The following is a 12101-nucleotide window of genomic DNA, read 5'->3' as shown; positions in this document are numbered from 1 at the left end:
CCTGGGAGTCATTACCAACCCCCCAATTTCACAGACGGAGACACAGAGCCCCAACACTCTGAGCTGGGGTCAGTCCCAGGCGGCCTCAGCCACCACACCGTGCCACACCCTCAGCTGAGGATCAGAAGAGTCAACATTCTGGGGGGCTGAAGGGCAATGTGGAGGCTTCAGGGATATTCCCCTACTTGGTCCTGGCTGTCCCGGCCGAGAACAGCCCTTCCTAGTCCCATTTTGGAGTGAGCTGGGATTCCTGGGGTGAAGGCCACGGCTCCAAGTGTGGGCTGGTGCAGCCTCCCCCAGGTTCCTCCTCCTGGTGTGGACAGCTCAAGTCCCTGCAGTCCCCTCCATCCTGGCCCTTCCCTGCTGTCCTGTGGCGTTTGCTGGGGAATCTGAAAGGCCTTGGAGGGAAGAGGAACCAGGTCTTAGGAGCCCTCTGAGCTGCTGGCAGTCTCCGCACGCTGGCTGAGCTTGTAGCCCCAGCCCCGGCCCGGAGTGCAGGTCTGCAGGATGGACCCCACGAAGCCGCCCACATGGTCCTCAGCCTGTTGGTCAGGAAACCTCTCCCTTCTCACGTCCTTAGTGGATTTCCTCCCTTCCTCTGTCCCCTTCTGCCCCATCTCACCTTCCCATCTCCCCCACGCCCTCCCCACCTTGGGCTGAAAGCAGATACCATCTCAGGACGGGGTCTCCTGTGCCATTTTACTGCTGAGACCACTGAAGCCAACAGAGTGGCTACAAGGTCGCTGGCAGTTGTAGCCACCCAGGTCAATGTCACTCCCTGCAATTGTGCAGTGCACAACCGGCACCACTGTGCTTGGCAGCTCTTGATCGCTCCTACTTGGTGCTTAAACCTGGCCAGTCTCATCTCTCCCTACTCTCTGTGCTGACAGGCACAAGTGACAGCAAGCTCAGAGCCTTCGGGGTGCAGGCCGGCCCCTTGGTGCGCTCTTCCAGCATTCTTGGGATGCCTGTGCCCATTCAGCAGTCAAGGCACTTGCTATGCAAACACCAGAGCCTCACACAATGGTCCCCGCCAGACCTTCCCACCTCCTCTCTACCCCCATTGTCCTTCCCTCTGGGGAAGGGCAGCGTGGGGGGGAGGCAGAGACAGAGCCAGTCCCTTTCTGCAGGGCGGGTGTAGCCAGAGAAGAACGGCCATGCACATAAGAAGCTGATGAATGAGGCCAGCGTCCCCAGAAATGCAGCCCTGGGAGCTGCCCCAGGCCAGGCCAGAGGGAGGGACTGTCCCACCTCCCTGTCCCTCCCGCATCTCTGGGCCTGAAGCTCAGACCCTGGGAACTCCCTTCGGGTGGAGGGGGCTGGCTTGTCTGGTCTCCCGCCTCGGCGTGGTCCACTCCATTCCCTCCAGCTCACTGCAGCCTCCTCCGGGTCTGACCCCTCGTAGCATCACCCTTGTCACAGGAGATTGTCGTCACCCACCCACAGCTTGTCACCCTGTCCCTCTGCCAAGGTCTGAGCTTGAGAGCACAGGGCCTGCCTTGCAGGGTTGAGCTCTGTCTGCCCAGCGTAGCAGTGTTGGATGAGTGAATAAGCAACGGGTGGGCCCTTCCCCATGAGGCCCTGCAGGTGCTCTGCGCTCACTAGCTGTCCTGGGCACCTGTCTGCCCTGGGCGTTCTGCCCTGCTCTGTGCTCTCTCACCCACTCTGCACACCAGTGGGCACCGCTCCCTTTTCACTTGCAACGTGGAACTTAGAGATGGTCCCTTATCACAGCCCGAAAGCCTCCTTGCTCGGTCTTTTCTTTGCTCATGGAATATTCTGCTGTGCTGTGTGGTGTGCACAGGCCAGCAATGAGTATTTAGGTTTTTCCTGAGAAGCTAAGGAGCTATGCTGCAATGACCTCGTCCACAAGATCGCCACGGGCAGCACAACTTCCTCGAAGTGGGGTCAAAGGATTCATCCTTCTGAGAGATTTTTCCGAATTGCCCTCTGTAGGGGGTGCAACCACTTCCAACAACAACTGGCTGGTCCCTACTTCCTCCCCGTGTAGCCAGCACTGTGTCATCAAAGCCGTGGCCAACCTGATAGGAAACACGCTGTCAGTGCCATTTTACTTTGCATTTCTCTCACCAAGAAGGAGGTGGAGGGCCGGGCACGGTGGCTCAAGCCTGAAATCCCAGCACTTTGGGAGACTGAGGCAGGCAGATCACCTGAGGTCAGGAGTTCAAGACCAGCCTGGCCAACATGGCGAAGCCCCATTTTTACTAAAAATACAAAAACTAGCCGGGTACGGTGGCGCACACTTGTCATCCCAGCTACTTGGGAGGCTGAGACAGAAGAATTGCTTGAATCCGGGAGGTGGAGGTGGCAGTGAGCCGAGATCGCACCACTGCATCCAGCCTGGGGGACAGAGCGAGACTCCGTCTCACACACACAAAAAACAAAAGAGTGGGGGGAGCATCTTTTTGCGTGTTTATGGAGCATTTGCTTTTCCTTTCGTGTGAATGCTCTGTTCGTATCCTTTGCTTTCCATTTTCTCCCTGTGCTGGATTATAACCTTGTTATTGATTTGTTAGAGCTCTTTCTAAATGAGAGAATTCAGCCCTTGGAGGGGTAGAGTTCACAAGGATTCCCCTGACTTGGCTAGACAGCAGACTTTGACTTTGCTTAATGTGGTTGTTGCTAGGCAGAAATTTTATTTTATGGAGTTGAATTCATTTATTTATGTATTTGAGGCCGAGTCTTGCTGTGTCCCCAGGCTGGAGGGCAGTGGTGTGATCACGGCTCACTGTAGCCTTCGCCTCCTGGGCTCAAGCAATCCTCCCACCTCAGCCTCCTGAGCAACTGAAACCACAGGCATATGCCACCAGGCCCAGCTAATTTTTGCTGCTGCTTTTTTTCTGTGTAAAAACAGGATTTCTCCATGTCGCCCAGGCTGGTCTCACACTCCTGAACTCAAACGATCCATCCATCTCGGTCTCTTAAAGTGCTGGGATTACAGGCGTGAGCCATCATGCCTGGCCTATGGAACTGAATTTATTTTTAAAAATTCATGTGTTGGATTTTTGTATTTTTCATCATGCTTAGGAAGGTCTCGCCTCAAGCTTCTAAAGATGCATCTTCTGTTGCTTTCTAGACTTTGTGGTTTTATTTTTTACACTGAAATCTCAGATCCATCTGAAATTTATTTTGGCATGAGGTGTGAGACGCTCAGCTTTGTTTTTTCTACTTGGCTCCCCGGCTTCCCAGGTATGGAGGGGTGTTTGAATGATCTGTTTTTATCACTGATTTGAAATTCCATCTTTGTCACATGCTACATTCCTTATGTGTTTGAGTCTGTTTCTGGACTCGGCGCCGTTGATCTTCATGCCTGTTCTTGTGCCAGTATCACTCTGTTTTAACCACTGTGTTTGTGTTTTTTTTTTTTTTCCTTGAGACGGAGTTTCACTCTTGTTGCCCAGGCTGGAGTGCAATGACGCCATCTCGGCTCACCACAACCTCTGCCTCCCAGGTTCAAGTGATTCTCCTGCCTCAGCCTCCCAAGTAGCTGGGATTACAGGCATGCGCCACCACGCCTGGCGCAAAAAAAAAAAAAAAAAAAATGTATTTTTTGTATAGAGACGGAGTTTCATCATTCTAGACAGGCTGGTCTTAAACTCCTGACTTCAGGTGATCTGCCCGCCTCGGCCTCCCAAAGTGCTGGGATGACAGGCATGAGGCACTGCGCCCGGCCTGATTTTTGTATTTTTAGTAAAGACAGGGTTTCACCATGTTGGCCAGGCTGGTCTCGAACTCCTGACCTCAGGTGATCCACCCGCCTCCGCCTCCCAAAGTGCTGGGATGACAGGCGTGAGGCACCGCGCCCGGCCAGAAACCTTTCTTTTTTTTTTTTTTTTTTTGGTTTGTTTTTTTTTTGAGACGGAGTCTCGCTCTGTCGCCCAGGCTGGAGTGCAGTGGCGCGATCTCGGCTCACTGCAAGCTCCGCCTCCTGGGTTTACGCCATTCTTCTGCCTCAGCCTCCTGAGTAGCTGGGACTACAGGCGCCCGCCACCGCGCCCGGCTAATTTTTTGTATTTTTAGTAGAGACGGGGTTTCACCGTGGTCTCGATCTCCTGACCTTGTGATCCGCCCGCCTCGGCCTCCCAAAGTGCTGGGATTACAGGCGTGAGCCACCGCGCCCGGCCCAGAAACCTTTCTTAATGTAGAGCTGGCATCTTCCTTTCAAAGTTGATTTCATTTCTGTTGGAATACACGAAGAGTCTTTTCTTCTATCTATCGCCTGGTGGGTCATTTGCCTACGTGAAGAGTGCTGAGACTCCCGTGTTAATTTTCTCCCAGCCACCTTAAGGAATTGTTGTTGTTTGAAACCTCTTGGCTTCTCAGGTATTTAATCACGTCAGTTGGAAATAATGATCATTTTACCCCGTTTCCCCCAGTATCTATAACTATTTCTTTCTCTTGTCTTACTGCCTTGGTCAGTACCTCTAGAACAATGTCAAATGTTGCCCTTATCCTATCGCTGGCTTTAATAGACACATTTTTATAGTTTTTATGTTATGCAAGATGTTGGCTTGGAGTTAAGATAGATGTATTTTATCATGTTAAAATATTTATCTAGTCATGTTTTAGTATGATTTTTTGAAATCAAGAACTTTGTCGAATTTTGTCAAATGCCTTTTGGGCACCAATGGCGATGAAGATTTGATTTTTTCCTTTTGAGCTATCTGATGGTAAAGTATAATCGTATAATTCAGAGTGCAAAAAGCTAATGGAGAGTGTACTCTAGTGTGGTGATGTGGGGAGATTTCACTGAAGCTCTGGGAGCTGTTTACAGAGGTCTATGGAGGGAAACCGCAGGGACCCTGCTGTCAGAAGGGTGAGGTGCCGGTGAGCATCGGAACCTAAGGGAGGCTGCCCAGCAGGAGGTGGACCCTCGGCCGGAGATGTGGCAGCCCATGGGAGGGAGGTGTCACGGGGCTGGAGGACAGGGGTCCAGGGAGTACAAAGATCTCAGTGATATCTGATCCAGCCCCCTGTGGTACAGATAGGGAAACTGAGGCACAGAGCAACAGTATGATTATGGAAGGTCACAAAAGGAGACGGGGGGAGTCAGGCACAACCTCCGTCAGCACCAGCGTTTACTGGGCACCTCCGAGGGGCCAGGTGCAGGTGGAGGACCTGCCGCTGTCATCTGGTTTTGCCCCCTCTCATGAGGCTGGGCCCGAGTCCTAGCGGAAGGGTGAGGTGCAGAAAGGCAGTGGACTGGCCTAAGGCTGCACCACCAGTGGGGCGGGGAGGACCAGGTCTAGAGGCGGGAGGTCTCCACCTCTGAGGTCTGCTGACCTCCAGCTCTGCTGGCCTCCAGTGTTTTGGATACTGGCCTCTGCCAGGAGCTGGGGGAGGGTGGGGTGGCCTGGCAGAGGCCGAGGAGCCCAGCCCGGCTTGAATCCAAGGCCGCGTGTCTGCAGGTTGCAGGTATCAGGGAGCAAGTCCAGCCCCTGGAGGAGGAGCCGAGGCAGAGGCTGAGGGTCCAGACAGAGGCCTCCTGCCTGCCCAGCTCTGCCAGTCGCCATTACACACCGATGCCTGCAGAGACATAACAGGGTGTGGAGGCAACCAGGTGACCTGGCAGGACCCCCGCCCGGCACAGTCGCCTGGGCTCCGGCAGAGGACACCTTGTCAGGCAGGCCTTGTGTGCAAAAACAGGTGCAGCGGGCCCAGCCTGCCCAGCCCGGGGCCTGGACTCCACGAGGTCTGGGGCTGCACCCAGTCCCCTGCCAGCCCCCTGCCTTCCCTCCATTTTCACCACCACGTGCTTCTCTCTCTCCTCTTTCAGTCTCCCTACCAAAGCTTAATTCCTGCTCTTTCATCAAGCCGTGTTTGCCCATGAGGTGCTGTGCCAGGCCAAGGACCTCCCTGCCAGCTGGGCCTGGCAAGGAGAAAGGACCTGACTCATCCCGGGAGCCCAGGGCAGTGGGGCTTTCCCCACTTAGGCCAGGGTAGTGGTGAAGAGGCTGTCTCCGGAGAGGCTGAGGTAAGGGTAGGAGTAGGGAGGAGATTTAGGGTCATGGTAAGTCTGGCCTGGGCCCTGTGGGGTGGCAGGGGAGGGCGGAGCCTGGGACTCGGGTCCCCACTTCCGGCTGAGGCTGGGCTGCCAGGAGGGCCACATCCTCGTCTGCTCCTCAGTGCCCCCTCGTCCACTCCAGAGGACACAGTGGTCCCTGCCTCTTGGCCTCCCACCCTCAGCTTGCGGGGCTTTGCTGGGAGCTCCCCTCACTCCCCTTGAATAACTGGGGGCCTTTGGGCCGTGCGCAGTGACTCAAGTCTGTAATCCCAGCACTTTGGGAGGCCGAGACGGGCAGATCATGAGGTCAGGAGATCGAGACCATCCTGGCTAACACGGTGAAACCCCGTCTCTACTAAAAAAAATACAAAAAACTAGCCGGGCCTGGTGGCGGGCGCCTGTAGTCCCAGCTACTCGGGAGGCTGAGGCAGGAGAATGACGTAAACCTGGGAGGCAGAGCTTGCAGTGAGCTGAGATCTGGCCACTGCAGTCCAGCCTGGGAGATAGAGCGAGACTCCGTCTCAAAAAAAATAAAAATAAAAAAAAAATAAAACTGGGGGCGTTTGTTCCCCAGAGCAGTGAGCCAAATGGTGAATGGTGGCCCCCAAGAGCCATGTCCACCTCCCAAGCCCTAGAACCTGCAGATGTGCAGATGGAAACTTATTTGTTTTTTTGTTTGTTTTTGGAGACAGACTCTCACTCTGCTCCCCAGGCTGGAGTGCAGTGGCACGATCTCGGCTCACTGCAACCTCCGCCTCCTGGGTTCAAGCGATTCTCACGCCTCAGCCTCCCGAGTCACTGGGATTACAGGTGCGCACCACCAAGTCTCGCTACTTTTTGTATTTTTAGTGGAGATGGGGTTTCACCATGTTGGCCAGGCTGGTCTCGAACTCCTGACCTCAAGTGATCCACCCGCCTTGGCCTCCCACAGTGCTGGGATTACAGGCATGAGCCACCGCACCTGGCTGGAAACTTACTTGGAATTAGGATCTTTGCAGTTGTGATAGAGGTAGGGATCTCCAGTGGATGATATTATCCTGGAGTACCTGGAAGGGCCCTAAATCCAGTGACAGGCGTCCTTCTAAGAGGCAGAAGAGAAGACACAGACAGAAGAGGAGGCCACTCGGCAGTGGCGTGTGGAAATCTGAGTAGACAGCGGCTGAGGCTTCCCCCGCGCCCGTCTGCTCCATCCAGGCTTCAGGAAGAAGGAGGTGTCTGTTCTTTTCTCTCTCACGCTGTGTCCTCGGCACCTAGAACCTAACAGGTCTTTGTCTGCGGATGGACACACAAAGAGGCGAGATTGGATCAGAGATCCCGACGAGCAGCTCCCAGGCTCCAGGGCCGGAGGAGCTGCGGAGCTTGGACAAACCCCAGGTGCTGGCAGCATCACCGCGGGCTCCTTTGACTTCGAGACCCATACGTGTTCCCAGTCTTCCAGAAAATGCTGATTGCATCTAAAGAAGTAATCCCGTAAACTGGGGGTAAATCTGCGCAAGAACGCAGGCTTTGGTTAAGACGTTTTCGGACGGGTGGAAACCAGCCAGCTCTGACGGTTCCAGCATGGGAGTGTGTGGTAGGTAGGCGTCCCCGTCGTCACCACGCAGTCATTGCGCTGAGCTGCTGGCCTGGTGCCTCCTGGGTACCAAACACCCAGACAGCACCTCCTGCTGAAATCCGCACAAACACGGCCGGGGACACTGAGGCTCAGAGGGTGGGGTTTGGGGGTGGCCTCAGGGCATGAGCCAAGCTCTGGGCCCCTCCCACGCAGGGGCTAGCTATCTCTCTTACTGAGTGATGAGAACTTTGAGGCAGGGATGTTCTCTGAAAAGTCAGATACAACCTGAGCCCGCCCTGGTGCAGCAGTCCAGCCACCAGGCGCCCCCAGAGCTGTGGCCCGGGAGCCCTGCCCTGGGGAACCCTGAATTCCCGGCGGGAGGCTGTGTCTGTGGGATTCTGAAGATTCTGAGTGACATGGTGAGGCTTTCAGTCCCAAGCCATGTCCCCTGAGAACACCATCAACGTGGAAGTGCAAAATGTGACAAGGAAGAGGCTGGAAGGGGCCGCCCTCCCATCCCGCTCTCCTGGGTCCGTGGGACAGACCCTCACCTGCACGTTTGCAGCCTGGACCCGGGCAGCTTCTCAGGAGCCAGGAGGCTCGGTCGGAGGAGCGGTCTCCTCACCCAGAGACGCTCAGGGGCCTGGCCTGGGCCGGGGCCTGCGGTCAGAGGTCCCCGAGGCTGGGGGCCCACATGAGCCGTGCAGGGACTGCCATTCCCAAAGAAGTTATTTTTATGCCAGAAATGCTTGTGGGAAAGTGAGGGGGACGTGGGAGGCAAGGGGAACATTGAGACCCCAGTCACGGGCCAGAAGGAAGGAACCGTTTGCTCCAATGAGGCTGCACCCACCCCAGCCTGGGGAGGGACATAGGGGCGGGGCACCACGGGAGGGGCAAGCTGGCCTTCCCCAGCCTGGCCGAATGCCAGGGGTCGGGGGGAGGTCCAAGCCCCCACATCGCAGGGCCTCTGGTCCTCCCAGGGGACGCGGCTGGGCGCTGGGGGAGGGGCTTGGAGCGCCACTCTGAGGCCAGGCGCCTGGCCTCCACAGGAGGTGTGGGGTCTCTGGGACCCTCACCTCTGCCTTCAGCTCCAACTCAGGGCTCATTCTGGCCACTGAGCATGTCTGGGGATGGGGGCCCTGCCCCACACACTGGGTGCTGAAATGAGCCTGTTCAGACAGGATCCACACAGTTTGTCTCCCTCAAAATCCAGGTGCCTCCTTCAGTTCCCAGCTGCGTTGAGCCACCTGGGGCCCTCGGTGGCCAGGGCAGCCCTGGCAGGGCAGGGATGGTGTCTGCCCAACTCTGCCTTTGGCCAGGCCCCCAGACCCTGGCTCCAGCCTCAATCCAGGCCCTCCAGCAGGGTGAGCCTCCTGCAGGCAATGCCCTTCCCTGTGCTCACCTGCAGCCTCAGGGGCCCAACCCAAGACCCCCTTAGCAGCCAGCACATCCTGCTGGGAATACCCGCCCCCCCTGGGCCTCCCCTCCCTCACCCCTACCTCTCCTTCACTCAGTCACTCACTCCTTCATTCACTCACTCTCTCAACACTTACTCATTCACTCACTCGCTCACTCACTCATTCACTCACTGACTCACTCACTCACTCCTTCACTCACTCACTCATTCACTCACTCACTCATTCCTTCACTCATTCACTCATTCACTCACTCATTCACTCACTCACTCATTCCTTCACTCATTCACTCACTCATTCACTCATTCACTCACTCATTCACTCACTCACTCATTCCCTCATTCATTCACTCATTCACTCACTCTCTCATCACTCATTCACTCACTCGCTCATTCATTCATTCACTCACTGACTCACTTATTCACTCCTTCACTCACTCATTCACTCACTCACTCATTCCTTCACTCACTCACTCATTCACTGATTCACTTACTCACTCATTCCCTCACTCATTCACTCACTCATTCCCTCACTCATTCACTCATTCCCTCACTCATTCACTCACTCATTCCCTCACTCATTCACTCATTCCCTCACTCATTCACTCACTCACTCATTCCCTCATTCGTTCACACATTCACTCACTCACTCATTCACTCACTCACTCAATCTCTCATCACTTACTCGTTCCCTCACTCATTCCCTCACTTGCTCACTCACTCACTCATTCACTCACTCACTCATTCACTCACTGTCTCATCACTTACTCATTACCTCACTCATTCACTGATTCACTCACTCATTCACTTATTCACTCACTCACTCATTCACTCACTCATTAACTCACTCATTCACTCACTTGCTCACTTGCTCACTTATTCATTCACTCACTCACTCCTTCACTCACTCACTCTCTCATCACTTACTCATTCCCTCACTCATTCACTCACTCCTTCACTCACTCTCTCATCACTTACTCCTTCACTCACTCACTCTCTCATCACTTACTCATTCCCTCACTCCTTCACTCACTCACTCTCTCATCACTTACTCATTCTCTCACTCATTCACTCACTTGCTCAGGCTTTCACTCACTCACTCACTCATTCCCTCACTCATTCACTCACTCATTCACTCACTCACTTATTCATTACTCATTCACTCACTTGCTCACTCATTTGCTCACTCACTGATTCACTCATTCACTCACTCATTCACTCACTCACTCACTCATTGCCTCACCCATTCACTCATTCACTCACTCATTCACTCACTCATTCACTCACTCCTTCACTCACTCATTCACTCACTCATTTACTCACTCCTTCACTTACTCCTTCACTCACTCATTCACTCACTCATTCACTTACTCTGTCATCACTTACTCATTCCCTAACTCATTCACTCATTCACTCACTCATTCACTCACTCTTACTCATTCACACTCATTCATTACTCACTCGCTCACTCACTCACTCACTCATTCACTCACTCCCTCACTCATTCACTCCCTCACTCCCTCACTCACTCATTCACTTGCTCACTTACTCATTCACTCACTCAATCCCTCACTCACTCATTCACTCGCTCACTTACTTATGCACTTGCTCACTCACTCCCTTGCTCATTTGCTCCCTTGCTCACTCATTCACTCAGGATTCACTCACTCATTCATTCACTCACTCACTCATTCACTCACTCATTCACTCACTCCCTCATTCACTCTCTCATTCACTTGCTCATTCACTCACCCATTCACTCTCTCACTTACTCAATCACTCACTCATTCACTCATTCATTCACTCACTCACTCATTCACTCATTCAGTTATTCAGTCACTCATTCACTCACTCACTCATTCATTCATTCACTCACTCATTCATTTGCTCGCTCCTTCAGTCAGTCACCCACTCACTCATTCACTCACTCACTCATTCACTCACTCATTGACTCTCATTCAGTGGCTCACTCATTCGTTCATTTGCTTGCTCATTAATTCACTCCCTCACCCACCCACTCATTCACTAACTCATTCACTCATACACTCACTCATTCACTCTCACTCACTCACTCATTCTGTCACTCACTCACCCACTCACTCACTCACTCATTCATTCATTTGCTCACTCATTCATTCGCTCACTCACTCACTCACTTGCTCATTTACTCACTGAATCACTCACCCATTCACTTACTCATTCAGTCACTCACTCATTTGCTCACTCATTCATTCACTCATTCATCCATCCATTCATTCAACAGATGTTTTCTGAGCCCAGCTGTACACCAGATGCAGAGATAAGGGAGGTAGGGAGACAGGAAAAAGGGAGGGAGAAGGGAGCCTCATGGCATATGAGACAGCTGGCCACCTCTGTGTCCAGTGCCCTGTGGGCTGTTGCAGGCAGGAGGCACTGGATGTTCCCGGGGAAGGTTGCCACCCATGTCACATGTGGGGCCAGGCCTGCTGTGTGGCCCACCAGCCCCTGTGTCTGTTCTTCTGCACTGGAGTCTCTCCTGGTAGGCACCATGCACTGTGGAAGCCTGAAATGGGTCCTAGGACAGCAGGACGGGGCAGTGTATGTTTCTGAGGCCTCTCAGCTCCCTGAGACATAGGTTGGCAAAGAGGACACTGCCAGCCACACCTTCCTGGCCTTGCCCTCAAGGTGCCTGGAGCCAGGTGCTTTGTCTCCAGAGAGACCCAGGGATGGGCCAAGCATGAGCTGCCCCTGACCCACTGGGTACCTGTCACTGAGGGGGGCCACCCCCCACTATCCTGGCCCAGCTCAGGGAAGCCCACCTGTGCCTCCTTGGGTTCCCGGTCACGCTGAGCCACCTGGGGCTCTCGATGGCCAAGACAGTGCCCGGCAGGGCGGGGCAGAGACAGAGTTTGCCTGCGTCCTCCTGTGCCTGCCTGTGCCTAACTATGCCAACCTGCGTCTGTCTATGCCCACCTGTACTCACCTGTGCCTACCCATGCCCATTGTGCCTGCCTAGGGCCTTATCTGATGGGCCTGCTGCATCCCTGGAGAGCCTCTCTCTGCCTCTCCTGGCTTGGGGGCGCCCCTCCAGGCTGGCTAGCCGGCTCCAGCCCATCTCAGTGTGGCCT

The sequence above is a fragment of the Macaca fascicularis genome, chromosome 15 (assembly GCF_037993035.2).
Source record: "Macaca fascicularis isolate 582-1 chromosome 15, T2T-MFA8v1.1".
Taxonomy (NCBI): domain Eukaryota; kingdom Metazoa; phylum Chordata; class Mammalia; order Primates; family Cercopithecidae; genus Macaca; species Macaca fascicularis.
The sequence above is the reverse complement of the archived record's forward strand: the minus strand, read 5'-3'. Positions refer to the sequence as shown.